This window comes from Macaca nemestrina, chromosome 17, assembly GCF_043159975.1.
Source record: "Macaca nemestrina isolate mMacNem1 chromosome 17, mMacNem.hap1, whole genome shotgun sequence".
NCBI lineage: Eukaryota > Metazoa > Chordata > Mammalia > Primates > Cercopithecidae > Macaca > Macaca nemestrina.
In genome coordinates, this window is record NC_092141.1 from 78,979,011 (window position 1) to 78,995,189 (window position 16,179).

Below are 16,179 nucleotides of genomic sequence, written 5' to 3' on the forward strand. Positions count from 1 at the left end.
CCCAGTGGCCAATTTTAGTCCTATGACTTAACTGACTTAAAATACATAGGTCTAATATGGCTTGGTAATATAAAAGTCCTCAGTTTAAAAAGTTAATTCAATTTAAAATTGATTTGAATTTAAAATTGACTTTTAAAAAGTTAAAGTCGATTTTAAAACTTAATGAGAAAAGGTTTTTAGTCTCATTTCCACCAGAACATATGAAAATTTTCTTTCTTTTGCTTTTCTCATGTTGTAACCAGCTACTTTGGTCCTACGTTGCTATATGGAACACAGGGGTACGAACAGGCAAGTCAAGCCAATTTCTTCTTCTTATCTCTGTATGTCCTCTTCCTGAACCTATAAATGGTTTCAATTCATACAGTTGTTGTTATGTATCAACTCTGTGCCAGGTACCATGCCATATGCTTGGGGCCACGCTATCCTCAATTATTTCACTCTTTTTCTGGGGACTGTTCTAAAGCAGGAATTTTGGGGTCTAAGCCACTTCGGTTGACCCTGTAAGTTTTTATTTTTAAATTATTTAAGAGTCTTGCAAAATTTGCCTATGAGTTTTAATTACTAGAAAAGAGAGAGGCAGTATGTTTACTTTTATTTAACTCTCAGCATTTCCAGGTTCCTGAAGTTGAAAAACATCACCCAAAGCCATTTAAAATGTTTGTTTGTTTGTTTGTTTGTTTGTATGTTTTAATAGTTCCCAAAGGTGGAATTTGTGACTTGAGGGAGGCAGTGAAAAAAAACATAATGCCTGCAGTTACTGAAGCATAAAACTACAGGGTTTCCATAGTTGCTGTAGTCTATAACCCAAGGGCACTCTATTAAATAATCTTAACTTGCTAGGAAGGAGGGAAAATATTTAGCTATAAACTAGACTTACAACCGCATGGGACATTTTTTCAAAAGGTTACCACATCTCTGTTTATCAAATTTATATGTACATAAAAAGATTAAAAGTTAGTTACTCCAGTATTTACAGAGAACACACAGCTCTGACTAACTCTGTTTAGAATCTCTAATTATATCACACTCAAGATAAAGGCAGATCCTGCTAACACTTTGTAACCCTGGCAATAACTGCTTCCACCACTGTGGGTCCAAGCTTAAATGATGCACTGCTGCTTTAAAAGAGGGGATCTTGATGGGGAAACTAGTGTAGTCCACTTCCATCCAGCCTCAGCTGTTTCACTGCACCTCAAGGACACTGTTAAATCATTTGCCCAAGCATTAATTTTTTTAGCCTCCACCCCAGATTTAATCACTCACTTACCTTCCTGCCAAAGTATTTGTGCTGGTAAAATAGGGCAACTGGGATCTAGGCAGAACCTGCTGTTTCTGCTTCTGTCCTAAGGGACAGGGATGGAAGGGCTGATGGTGGTGATTTTGTAATTGAATGGGGGTAATTGTTCTGGGTTTTTTGTTTTTCCCTTTAAAGAAAATTCTGCAGGCTTGAAAACTCTAAGATAAGGAGAAAAGCTGACCTACAAACACTGTCATCCCACAAACCTTTAGCTAGTAGAAAACAGATCACCTTTGTTACATTTTGGCTGGATAACATTGCACACATTATTTGGGTAATTGAGGTCAATGGAAACACTTGGACATTATTTTCCCAGGTACTTTTCTTTTCTAGCCTGAATTATGAACCTCATTCTGGCACAGAGTCCTACTTACTGAATGTGTTGCCAATTCATTGGGTGCATTTAGTAAGTTCATATGATAGACATTTAAAAACCCAAGAGTATCATTTTGAATGATTAGGCTCTACAGTTTCTCTTCAGTAGTTTTTGATTCATCTACCCGGGTTAGCAGGGATATATGAAATAGTGCACAATACTGCTAAACCACTTAGATCACCTGAAAAATGAAAGTGTCAACCATTTTGTCTAGCTCAATTGCCAGAAATGTAACAAAAATATTGCTCAGAAGTATTATTTAGGACATGTGTGGCTACGAAACAAAGATTCAAAATCTTTAGCCTAACTGGTGAATGTTTTCCCAGTTTTGACCCTGGTTGATATTTTGGCCTTCTCTGTCTCCACTTCTCTAATATGATTCCAGCCTTCCCACTTTACAAAAATGCCTTGTTTCTTTCTTCCATCTGGAGAATATAAGTTCTCCCCTACTTGACTTTTGTCCATCTAAACGTGTCTTTCAAAGTGATAGCCCAGTTTACCCTTTACATGACACCTTTCCAGAAGAATTACACCAATCATGAGTAGGTCCTTCTCAGAACTCATTCATGCTGTCTACTTCCTCTCCTACTCATTTGACCATCATCTGTGACCATTTCCCACTCATTTGACCATTAACTAAAATAAAATTGAAGTCAAAACACAATTTAAGTGATAAGATAATTTCCTGTTTGTTATATCTTGCCTTCTAAATAGCTTACTAACTTCCTGTGGACTAGAATCATGTCTTATACATCATAAATTTTAAGCAACCAGCTACCCTCCTCCAACACAGTGCAGGAGAGGCCTATGGAATAGTACGCATTTACAAGGGTCAAAGCATCAACATTTAGGCTTAGGAATGATAAATAATGGGATTTTCTCCTTGATAGGATTTGCTGCAAACAAGTAAACATGCAGTATTTGTTTGGAGTGCTCCTTCCACTCAGCACCCCACTTTGTCCTAGTACACACACACACACACACATACCCCTCCTCTGATGTTTCTATTGCATCTATTCTACTGGTTGCAGAATATAGTTTTCTGCTATTGTCCCAGATAAGCCTTTAGTTTCTTGCTATTACCTAGGTAAGGCTTCATTAGACACTCAGGGGCTGTTTTGCTTGAATTGAGCACATACCCTTAAATCATCCTGATCTACTTTATCAAGCGTCACCTCTCCCTTATTTCCAGGGCAATATTTACATTTAATTGAGGAGTGTGGAGTTCATCAATCTATGTAAGTGAATGTTAACATTCCATGTCCTGTGACAGCTTGGGTGAGAGCTGTAATTTATTGGGTTGGAAGGGGGTTGTGGTTATTTGCATTGTATAAGCTAAGCCTCATTCATAAGACAGAAAAATGAATGCTACACAACACCAAAAGTCTAAAATTTGTTTTGCATTATAAATAACAGAATCCTAAAACATCTACATAAAAGCACAGTGGGATAAACCATACCAAGTTCCTAATTTTGCTTTTCATTTTGTTTTTATTGTTTTATGAGTCTTAGTTTCCATATAGGATCAAAATGACTCAAATCACATCTTTTATGTAAGTGTTTTCTACTTTTAGCCTGTATATTTACAATTATGGAATAAACCATATATGCAAGTTTACCTTCCTCCAAGAAAATATGCATGCAGTGATCTGTAGATACCATGTGAAGTCAAAGAACAACATTTTAAGATTTTTATCACTTCCTGACCATGGGATATTTTACAACCTAAGAATGATATTTCTGAAAAACAAACTCAGAGCATGAGTTATGTAAGAGGCAGTTGGTTTTACAGTTTGAAATAATTGAAATATGTACTAGTCCATTGTATTAGTCAAGGTTCTCTAGAGAAACAAAACCAATAGATAGATAGATGATAGACAGATGATAGATAGATAGATGGATAGATCAATGGATCGATGGATGGATAGATAGATAGATAAGAGGAGATTCAAAATGGAAATTGACTTATTCAATTATGTAGGCTAAGAAGTCCCATAATATGCCATCTGTAACTGGAGAACTAGAAAAACCGTGCTGAAATTCAGTCTGATTAAGAAGGTCTGAGAATTATGGGAGCCAGTGGTATAAATTTTATGTGAAGTCCAAAGGTCCAAAAACCTGAAGCTCTGATGGCTGAGGGCAGAAGGTGGATGCCCCATCTCCAGAAAAAGAAAAAAAGTTTGTCCTTCCTCCACCATTTTGTTCCATCCAGACCCTCAACAGATTGCATGATGCTCCTCACATTAGCGAGGGCATTCTTCTTTTACTCAGTCTGCTGACTCAAAGCTAATCTCAAATGCCAGACATCCTCAAGACACACCCAGAAGTAATGTTTTACCAGCTATCTGGCCAACCCTTTACCAGCCAAGCTGACACATAAAATTAACCGACACATCCATCAATTTGCAAAGGTCGAAAGTTAGTAAAAGATTCCTCAGAAAGGAAGAAGTGGAAGAAAATCTAAAAGAGGTGAAATAACCTTTTGGATGCAAGTGTGGATGCTCTACAGTATTATTTGTCTAAGGCTGCTACGACAAAGTATTGTAAACTGGGTGGCATAAAACAACAGAAATGTATTTTCTCACAGTTCAAGAGGCTAGAAGTCTGAGCCAAGGTGTAGTGTTGGGAGGGCCTGGCTCCCTCTGAAGCCTCTAAGGGAGAATGTCCCCTTTCCACTTTTAGCTTCCGCTAGCGCCAGGCACTCCTTCCCTGTAGCAGTGCAATTCCAAAGTCTGCCTTCATCTTCACATGAACTTCTCTGTGTGTGTGTCTGTGTCCAGATCTCCCGTAAGGACACCAGTCATGTTGGATTGGGACCCAGTCTAATGACTTTATCCTAACTTGATTACATCTGCAAAGACCCTATTTCCAAATCAGGTCTCATTTGCAGGTACTAGGAGTTAGAACTTCAAAATTTCTTTTTGTGGGACACAATCTAACCCATGATAGATAGTGATGACCAGAAAATGAGAGACTCTAGGAGATTCCATGCTTTCCTTAGAAAAGAGTAGAGAAACCTAGTGAAAGGAAGGATGACTTTGTTTTCATTTTCTTACTAATAATTCTTTCTTTTACTGTGCTTTTAGTTTTTTATGGCCATTGTGGGGAGTTAAAATAATGCCACATGGAAGCACTTATTTTTCTACTTATTATTTAAATCTTCCATTCTTTTCAAGAGGCATGACCGATTGTTCTGTAATTTGCCATAACTATTGGAATATGGTTAGGTGTCAGCAAGCAGGCGATCTTAGTACAGATAACAAACAAAATAGAACGTGTTTCACAAGGAGTAAGGAAAAAAACAAATAAAAAGAGCAAATAAGGGGAAGAATTCACCATGGATTAGGGAAAGGTGAAAGACATGAAGCATTGTAAAAAATATTTATCCTATAAACTTGGTTTAAATTGGGACTCGGTATTGACGCAACGTCTCATGACTCAGGTTTTCTTCCATAATGTCTCTTGCGCCTCAGACAGCCCTGTGTTCTGAAGCTTCCTTTATATTTTCCAGAATTCATAGCCTAAAGAGAAATAACAATTGTGACATTTGCATTTACTTAAGGCTTTGGAAAAACTCAAAGTGAAAATAAAAGTAACCTTCAAGAATTGTCTCCATGGAATAACTGTCTCAACTATTTTGGCCAAGACTGTCTTTAGGTCTTTATTTTCATGGCAGGAATAGCAATAGTTTCAAGCTTTGGAGGGTAAGGGAAGTTGGAAAGGTGGGAATATCAATTGAATCTTTCTATAAGAGAAAACATCTACATGATGAAAACAGTAGTTAGTGTTGCAATTAGAAATTTGAGAAATTGTAAAAGTTGAAAAAACTTGAACTGCTAACAATTAGTAAAAGTATGTATTTTATCTACAGATATCATCTAGAATGAAAGGATGGGCAGGTGAGGTATTTAAATTATCATAACCATCCATTACACTTATTTATTAATGAGGTGAAAGGTGGGGGGAATGATAAAATATAGTTTCTTAATTTTTTTTGTGATTAAACAAATTCAAGGTGGTAGATTGGATAGGGCTGAAATTTATTATACCATTATCCCCCGCAGGTTTAAAACAATTTAGGGCACTACATAGAATTACACTTGAAAGTAAACACACTGTGGGCAAACCATGTTTCTAAGAACACAACGCATCTTACTGGCTAGAGTTAACCAGTCTTCAGAAATGGCAGGAACTCTTGCTCTCCAAATCCTGTATTGCAAGGCCATATAATTTGTCCACAGAAAACCATCACCAGTCATCACTGAGCATTTGTCACAGTGGGTTTTATTAAGATCAGACAGATTCAATTATAATTAAATCAACCAACCTTTAATATGTTGGCTAACAGACTTCTAAGAAAACCAAGCTTACCTAAAAAAAGAGCAATTAAATATTATTTTATTGATTCAACTTATGTGAGCCTCTGAGTAATTTACTTTTGTTTGTTTAATTCACAAATCGCTCAATTTGTAAGTATTGGTGTGAGCTACAGGCTTAAGAAAGGTATTTGTGCAAAGCTGCTGTCCCACATAGCATTTACCACCATACTATGTTTTTGTATCTTGAGAGGCTGAATATACAAATACATACTGGCCAGACCATATAAGACAAAACAACTCTGACCATAGTCTCTGCAGGAACCAGCCCAGGAAGCCCAATCATATTATTTGTAGCCATTGGCCTAAAATGGTCAGAACTTGGTCAATGACTCCCAGCTTTCCTTATGTTTGCCTTCACTTCTAACCTAGAACCAACCAGAGAAAGGAAATGTGCTCCCCAAACCATTCATAGAGGATGTCCGGCTTCCACATAGCCTACCTCCAGCTTCCCCAGGCCAACAACTTTTGATCAGGGCAAACTTGAAGCTTTTCCCTTTTTTTCTACTATAAAGATTGTCCACTCCTCTGCTTGCCTGTGAGTCTCTGGCCAACGAAAGTGATAGTACCCGACTTCCTTGCAAGCTCCGGATAAATAACCTCTGCTTGTTTTGGTCCAGATGGTCGTTGTTGATTTCCACAATCTTTATTAGGATCTCTATACAGAATCTTTTAAATGGCAAGATTAGCCCTGTACAGATTTAGGAAATCATTTAGGGCCACTGGATATCAAATGTGGTACCAAAAAAGGTGTTGAAGCTGGTTCAAACTTAGGTCAAGATCCCTTTGATCTAGCTCAAATCTGTGATAATTTGGCATTTTACATTACCTAATCCTCTTTCCAGTTCATTTCAGCAAAAGCCTCACTGTTTGTGAGTGTCCTCATACAGTCTGATTGAGGTGGTGGTTTTCTTTGTGGAACTACTTAGAGGTCATATGACATTTAGCTGTGGATAGTTCAAATTGGCTCTATTTTCTTAGGTCCCTTTTGCCCTTATTCACTGAGAAATGTGTGGTCTCTGATATTAGATTGTTTCCGTTGAAATTCTGCCAATACCTTTTATTCATCTTGTAAGCTTGGAAAAGTATTATGAACTTATTTAAGTTTTAATTCGTTTATTTAAAAATTGTTATGGTGACATTAGTACCTACCTTCTAAGGTTGTTTAAGGATTAAAGCATAATTTCTGTAAGACAATTACCAAAGTTCCAGTATGTAATGCTTATTCAATAAATATTAACTATGATTATTATTATTATTACATCATAATAGGTGCTTATATTTCTAAATTAACAATCTTTTGTACTATTGATGTGACAATATGTACCTTAAGTGGGGTGAATAATGAAGGCACTGTCTTCATAATTAGGTGATAGCAACCTTCTCCTTTATTGGGAATCAAGCATCTCAGAACAAGCATGAATGGATATTAGACTTTTTGCCTCAGTGTTCTCAACAGTTTCTACCAGTAGAGCAAGTTACAGCTAGTAACTTGGTCAGGGTTTTTGGATATAAACTTTATTTTTTAGAATGTAGACCAACCTACATTTAAAATGTGATACTTCAGAAGCGCAGAAAGGTACGTGACACAGCCAACTGAAGAGGTAACATGTCCTAACATATTAAATTTTCTCTATTCTCTTTTGAACCCTATTACAGTCAAAGAAATCTCCATGGTGAAATGCTCATTTTGCAGACATGACATTGTGTAAGTTTAATTTCAGAATCACACAAAGGAAAAATTCCTGGGCATTTTATGTGCATTTTTGTTAATGTGATCACAGATACAGAATTAGCCATTCAACCCCAAACGAGACATGACCTCACTGGGAGGTTTGTTCGTTGACTACATTACGGGGATCCACACAAAGGACACGTCAATGGCACGACCCATGCGCTACTGTCTCCCCGCTGATGTCAGGATTTGTCCTGGGAAGTCTCTAGCAAACATTTTTGGAGCAAGCATTTTGTGAGAATGTCACTGTTTTTGATAGAAAGGCCATCTAGGGGTCTAACTAGGAACCAAGAATGGAATGAGTTACCTTATTAAAATTTTTAAATTAAAAAGTGTTTATATTGTTTGGTGGGTTTCAGTAGAAATCAGAGGAGCAGGTCAGGAGCAGGAGGATGGAGAAATAGGAGCTCTATCAGGAGCACCAGGAATGCTTTTTAAAAACATACATATTCTATTAGATTCTCGAGGAAATGTGACTAAGAACAGGCCCTCATCGCAGCCCCATATAGCATAGTTTTCAACTTTTCTACAGTGACTATTTCAAATATTTTCCATTGTCTTCAAATATCTACTCCTGTCTCCTTTACCCACTACCCCTATTTAACAGGGAAAATAAAATCACAAACTTCTTGCCTACCATCCATAGACCTGATTGCATCTGTGTCCATTCTTTCCTTGGAAAGAACCTTGACTCTTTCCCATCCTTCTACTCTGCTCCTTCACCTCCATTTTCTTCACTTTTCTCCATTATGGATTTCTAATTATTGTTGATTGTGACTCCCAAGTCCCTCTTGAATCTGTTCCCTAGGTCATGAAATATCCTCCATCATGACCTCCCCATCACTTATCTGGCCAATCTGTTCTCACCACTGCAGCCAGAATCTTAAATACAAATCTTCAATGTTTTATCTTGATGCTAATCAGATTGTGTTAGTCTCCTGATCAAAGCTCTTTAATGCTTTCCTAGAATAATCCAAATACTTTAACATGATTTGCCAGATGCTGCTGACCACTCCAGCTCTATCTCATACTTCTTCCCATTTTAGATCCCATGACCCAACCAAATAATAATTTAAAAAAAATTTCCTGCTAACTCTCATTCAGTGCTAACACAGTTTGTCTCAACGAGTTTAGTTCAGTATGAATAGAATAAGGGTGTAAATTGCACCCTTGGGGAAATGTGACTCAACAAGTAACTACTGCAGAATGGATTCACTGGAGAACAAAAGCAAACATATTCATGCTTTGAAGAATTTAGGAGTCAATCAAGAGTGGAAAAGGCTAAACATAAAAATAATTTTATTTATGAGTACAGTTCTAACTTGAATATTCATAAAATTTTCTTAATTTATCATAAGGACTTAAATGCTTACTGAGTTTAGGAAAATTATTTAAAATGTTAAGACAAATCATTTTTGCAGTATGCCTCTTAACAAGACAGCAGTTTAAATCTTTCTTTTCCCTTTGATTTAAAAAAAAAAACCTTTATGGCCTAGTGATATATGATAATTGCATTTATATGTGTGTGTATACATATAAATGTACATATTTAATAATAATGTACACTGATATGTGAACTTTGCCCAATTTCATTTCTAACACTGTCATCAAAGATTAATCTTTTTCTGACTCAAATATTAGAAACTAGAGGCTTTTTCTATGACTTTATGTATTTCCTCCACTCATAGTAGCTTTGAAGTTGAATTTTGAACAGAATCTGGCCTGATATGGGGCTGGTCAAACAGCACCTCAATAATTATGGATTAAAATATATAACATTTTTTAAAGACATTCAAAGATTAACCAGGTGTTGAGCAAATTCTAAGTGCCTGAGCCAGCTCCTACTAGCTCACAAGAGCTAACTGTTTACACCTCTTATCAAATCCACATTCTGAAGCCTCATTATCAGTGACTTGACAGCAGCCATGCGTGGAGTATTTACACCACAGAAATGGGAAACTCTACAAATCAGTCCTTTGATTTCCTCCAGAGAGGCAGTTAAAATGCACCAGCACTCCACTTCTTATGAATAAGTTGACCATATATCACAGCAGTATTGATTGATGCCAGATGTACTTCTGATCCATGATTTTCACATTTGCCCCTACCCTTTTCTCTGTCAAAAGTGACAGATTCAATAATCACTACAGATATTAAGGAAAATAACAGAATTAGAGATTTTTCACTGCAAGAAATGAAGACTGGGTTAGAAGGTAAAGAAGCAACTACAAAAGGTTTGTTTATGTGAGGAACAGGCTCCTGGAATAGTACAAGACTTGCTTTGCAGAGCTTCAGGGGACAGCATGAGGACAGGAAGATCTTGTGAAAGCTCTAAGGAGACACATTTTTATCTGCGTTTAAGGAAGGACTTCCTCATGGGTAATGTCGAGTCATCATAAAATAGGAATAGAATGCTTTTGAGAGTGAATGAGGTCTTAGTCCATGAAAACATTCAAGTAGAGACAGACAGCCATCTTGAGGGGTGTTGTGGAGGAACTGGGGCAATAAATACTTGGGTGTTAATGCCCTTCTCATGATTCATACTGTGGGTTGAATCTTCTGATGTCATTACTTCACTCAGTCATTTTGGCAATCCTCAGAGGGTCTTTGCCTGGTGCTATGTGTGTTTGGGAGAGATACAAGGAGAAGAAAAGATAATTCACTCAAAGTCACACAAAAAAAGTGACCTAAACCAAAATCCTTATTAAGCCTCACTGTTAAGTTTTAAAATTACATGATGATCACTAATTTGAGAGGAAGGACTACATGTTAGCCAACCCATCACTGATTTATTTATGATTTCAGATTTTGAAATCTATTAGGATCATCAATTCTACTGCAGCGCAGTTTGGTCAAAGAAAGGAAACTACATCAGAGGGATTCAAATAACTTTAGAATCGTAAGTCGTGTGAGAGATCTACAGGAGGAAAGTCCGTTTAGCAGTAAGAACTTCAGACACTTCCTCTATATCCTATGGTAACCAGGCAGTTAGAATAACAGGAAGCCCTCAGGCCGGCAAAAATGGCACCTGTCAAGTTTGTTTGGGTCTATCTGAAGGCAGGATTTCAGCAGGGGCTGAGGCTGTACAGAACAACTTAAAAATTTCAGCTGGATAAGAAAAATCCGTAAAAATTAAAAATTGTGTTCATTTCCTAGTGCCTATGTGGTATTACATATAAGTCAGACAACTGTTTTCACTATTTCAAATTACTGAATTAGTTTATTATACTGACTGTCAGAAGAATCGTGGTACAGTTTTTCTCCAAGATCAATGCCTTTCATTTGCAGATCTTTCATCTTACCTGATGCTTCTCTGCCCATTTCTTCAGTCATGTAAATTCCTCTGGTACTTTTTATTTTCTGTTTTTTTTTTTTTACCACCCGGAAAACATTACTCTCACTCACCGAACTATGTACATCTCTCTTTATATTCATCCAATCAGACTTAACAAACACTTAGATGACATTTATTTTTGCCTGGTACCGTTTTAAGTGCTTTACAAATATGAATTCATTTACTTCTGCTAAGAGCTAAGATATTTTTATTATCTTCCTTTTACAGAGTAGGGGATTGAGGCACAGAGTGTTAAAGTAGTGAGACCTGGGATTCTAATTGACAGACTGACACTTTATCTCAGTTCTTAACCACTGTGTTACCTCTCACTTTAAAGATAAGAAATTAAACCAATTTTAACACGATTCACTGAAAAACCAATATTTGCACTCCTTCCTCCATGAAAATGTGCTTTATCCCTACCCATTTTTCCTGAAGTGCAGCTTTCTACTTATACGTTTATATTTTCACAAGCTTTGCCACAGCATAAATTCGGTGGTACAAACATTGCTTCCTTTTGTTCACATTTTACACATTTACCCCCTCCTTAAATAATTCACCTTTACTGTATTTTATGAAAGAAATGCTATTTATATATTTTGTGAATCCATAGTCTATTATACATTCTACTAACTAAGTATAAAACTTGTCTACTTGGTTCATTGAGTCTAGAGAATGATTTTCAACCTGGGGTGATTTTGCTTACCAAGGGACATCTGGCAATGTCTGGTCACATTTTTGGATGTCACTACTAGGGTTTGGGGTCATACTGGCATCTAGTGGGAAGAGTTTAGGGATGCTGTTAAACTAAATGCCATAACCACAGGTCATCTCCCCACAACAAGAAATTTTCTGGCCCTAAATATTGAGGTTGAGAAATCCAGGTCTAGAATATTCTGTGCATTTAAATGATTCCGTTGAGACCAATTTAGGTACTTTCTCAATAGTACTAAAAAAGCTATATAAAAACTGTATGTATATAAAAACTCTATCTATCTATCTCTAGCTATCATTAATATATCAATCTGCTAGGTTAAGTGGACTCAATTTAACCATCTGGTGTTTCATTTTTGCTTTTGATTTGTAAAAGACTCAGACCTATATCATAGTTTTAATGCTAATTATCATTTTTGAGATAAATGATTGTAATTGCAGATTTCTTTTTTTTTTTTTTTTTGAGACAGAGTCTTGCTCTGTCACCCAGGCTGGAGTGCGGTGGCACCATCTCAGCTCACTGCAACCTCTGCCCCCCAGGTTCAAAGAATTCTCCAGCCTCAGTTTCCTGAGTAGCTGGGACTACAGGTTCCCACTACCAATACTTGCAGATTTCCTTAGTGCCATGTTAATCAGCCACTCATCCATTTTTTTAAAGAATTAAGTATTAAGCATTCACTGTTCATCAAGCAATGTTCTTAGTGAATAAGTAGTTTAGAATTAGATTACAATTAAACTGTGGATTTTAGGACATTTTAATGTTTACTGAAAAGTAAACATTAAAGAAACATTATCACAGAATTTATATTTTCTATAGTTTATGCTGTTTTATCTGATTATAAAAGCAATGTTTTATTTAAGAATAAATTAAGTGAAGTATTTTACATGATGTGCGAAAAAAAGAGAGAAAAAGATGGAAAAGAGTTGATGAATTATTCATTTTCACCTGATTAGTTGAAACCAGTGGTTAGTAACATCACATGCACAAAGGACCCAGTGGCTGATTCAAAATAGTATTCCATTCTCTCCCCATGATTTTACATTGAAGCTACGAAACCAATCAGGACGCCTTCTTCATGTTCACCAAAAGTACTTTTGTTTTGTTTTTTATTTTTTGGGTTTTTGTTTGTTTGTTTGTTTGTTTTGAGATGGAGTCTCTCTCTGTTGCCCAGGCTGGAGTGTAGTGGCACAATCTCGGCTCACTGCAACCTCTGCCTCCTGGGTTCAAGCAATTCTTCTGCCTCAGCCTCCCGAGTAGCTGGGACTATAGGCGTGCACCACCACACTTGCCTAATTTTTGTATTTTTAGTAGAGATGGGGTTTCACCATATTGGCTGGGCTGGTCTCGAACTCCTGACCTCATGATCTGCCCACCTCAGCCTCCCAAAGTGCTCGGATTACAGGCGTGAGCCACTGCTACCTGTAAAAGTAGCTATTTTTAATAGCAATGACACACAAGAGTAATTGCAGGACATTTACTTAATTAAAAAAATTAATCGGTTGGCAAAATCTTATGTGAAAAATTAAAACAAAACAAATAACCATTTCCCTGAAAAATTAACCCCAATTGGACCTCTACATCCCTTCCCATCCATCACCACATTTTCCTACTCCATTTGACAGTGGAACTCTCTGTAGGCTTCCTACATGCTTCCAACACTTCCTGTCACCCTGTTTTTACTTGTCCCTAGTCAAATCAGGCATTTATCTCCAAAACTGTTGTGACATTTTCCATCAAGGTCACTAGTGACATCACACTGCGAAATCCAATGGTCAATTTTTGTCTTTATCTTGACTTATTGTTAGTATCTAACACCGATGATCACTGCCTTTTTCTTTTTCCTTTTCTGCTTTTTTGTTTGTTTGGTTGGTTTTGGTTTCTTTTGAGACAGGGTCTCGCTCTGCTGCTCTGGCTGGAGGGCAGTGACATGATCAGGGCTCACTGCAGCCTTGACGTCCTGGGCTCAAATGATCCTCCCGCCTCAGTTACCCAAGTAGCTGGGACTACATGTGTGCACCACCATCCAGCTTATATATATATTTATATATTATATATTTATATATATTATATATTTATACATATTATATATTTATACATATTATATATTTATACATTATATATTTATATATTATATATTTATATATATTATATATATTTATATATTATATATTTATAGATATTATATATTTATATATATACACATATAAATATATATACTTAAAATATATATTTTTTTTGTCAAGACAGCATCTCACTATGTTGCCCAGGCTGGTCGTGAACTCCTGGGCTCAAGCAATCCTCCTGCCTCAGTCTCCCAAAGTGCTGGGATTACAGGGGTGAGACACCATGCCTGACCACACTGCCTTTTGCTTGTAATATTTTCTTTACTTCATATCATGTGTCACAATTTTTCCTCCTACTTCAAGCAATTCTTTTTCTCAGTCTTCTTAGTTAGAGCCTCCTCATTTTCTCAATCTTAAATTAGGCTGTCCCAGGCCTTAGTCACTGGAATCCTCCTCCTTTCTAACTACTCTGACTCTTGTATTGTTCCATCCATGTTCATGGTTGCAAATACTCTATGTACATTGATAACTTCCAATCTTATATTTCCATTTTGAAATTCTCCCCTGAACTCCAGACTAATATATTGTCTCCTTGACATGTTCATTTTGTTGTCAGAAAGCATTTCAAATTTTCCACAATAAAACACCAATTATTGATTCCCTCACTCCAAAACTCCTTTTCTACCAGTTCCATCATCTGAGTAAATAGCACAAGTATTTACTGTGCCATTTTTTGAGTAATGGTTCATTTTTATTTTATTTTATTTTATTTATTTATTTATTTATTGAGACAGGATCTCACTCTGTCACCAAGGCTGGAGTTCAGTGGCATCATCCTAGCAAACTTGCAGCCTCGATCTCCTGGGTTCGAGCAATCCTCCTACCTCAGCCTCCCAGATAGCTGAGACTACAAGCACATGCTACTATGCCCGGCTAATTTATTTTTTATTTTTAGTAGAGATGAGGTTTCACTATATTTCCCAGGTTGGTCTTAAACTCCTGAGCGGAAACCATCCTCCCGCCTCAGCCTCCCAAAGTGCTGGGATTACAGGCATGAGCCACTGCGCCTGGCCAGTAATGCTTCTTAACAGGAAACCTCCTCCTTCTCTGAAATTTAGAGGAAGCAAACAAACAAACTGCAAAACAAGACCAGCATGTTGAAAGAACATCTACACTTTGTCCTTGGAGTCACTACTGAGCTTGTTGATAGTCTTTCTGGGGGCACATGCTTCCTTGAAACCCAGATGAAATGATGTGGGGCAAGATGCTGTTTGCCATAGGTATAGGGTTACACAGTCAGACAAAGTGTACATTTGCATGCAAAAATCTGTGCTGTCACAATCACAGAGCACCTACACTTAAGAAGAACACACTTGGAACAGGTTGTACAGGACCTGGAGGTGTCAGTAAGAGAAAATCCAGCCTCCGAGGACAGTAAGAAATTTAGGGGTAATATGTGGCCACTTTTATGATATGAAAAGATTTTTATTATTATATAAGCTTCCAGAAGTTTGATCAGAAAACAAAGATGTAAATGGGCATGGAAGAAGGCTATTCTTGATTCTTGTTTTCTGTCCGCCACCATTGGCAAGACTATCTACTATGCGTAGGCATGGGAACCAGTTAAAGAAAGTGTCGATTCACTAGAGCGAGGCTGAGAACTCAGTGGCCTTTGTCTGTGGTGAATGTATCCGGAAAGGCAAAGAAGAGAGAGATTCTCCTGTGGGGTTTCTCATCTCCATGGCGGTAGGTGCTGACAGCTTCAGAAGGGTACTAACAGGGCCAAGAGAAAAGGGCCCGTGAGATGCTCAGCTACGATGCTCTTACAAGATGAAAAGGACATAGGGTTCAGATCTGCACTTCATCATCTTTCACTAAGGTAAGATCATGTCATGGATTAAAAGTGTTCCAAGCCTGAACTAATTGCTTATCTGTTCTCTTCAGCTCATCCTTTTTGTATGTATCCCTGTTAATAAGCACCTTTATGATGCTTTTTTTGGCTCAGTAGTCATGCTTTATGGAGGCATGGTCTATGCCTGGGAACAGGTTTTCTTTCTCTCGTATAATCTCTGGGGAACGCTGAGCCAAACAGATTAAAAATGTCAGTGCCATTTGCAGATCCATTAAGGGAAGTAACATTCAGAGACAGAGAGAGACTAAAAGGATGATGACTTAGCCAGCTGACATAACTTACTGACGTGGAGCAACGTGGAAGAGGTGAATCTTTCATTTCCTGTGGAAAACAGTCATTCATAAAGCTGTCTTTTTTGTTATGTCTTTGTC

General features: G+C 37.2%; 1 protein-coding gene across 5 annotated transcripts in view; it reads left to right on the forward strand.

The window, feature by feature from the left end:
- LOC105469070 (potassium inwardly rectifying channel subfamily J member 16) overlaps nt 1–16,179 on the forward strand; it is a 209,297-nt gene that overhangs the window by 162,745 nt on the left and 30,373 nt on the right. For 2 of the 5 annotated variants that reach the window (XM_011719653.3, XM_011719651.3), the window contains exon 1: nt 15,584–15,775. The exons of the other annotated variants lie outside the window; for them this stretch is intronic. The gene's annotated coding sequence lies outside the window, so the exon portion shown is untranslated. Of the gene's footprint in view, nt 1–15,583; nt 15,776–16,179 lie in introns of those variants that run through there. 5 annotated transcript variants of the gene reach the window in all.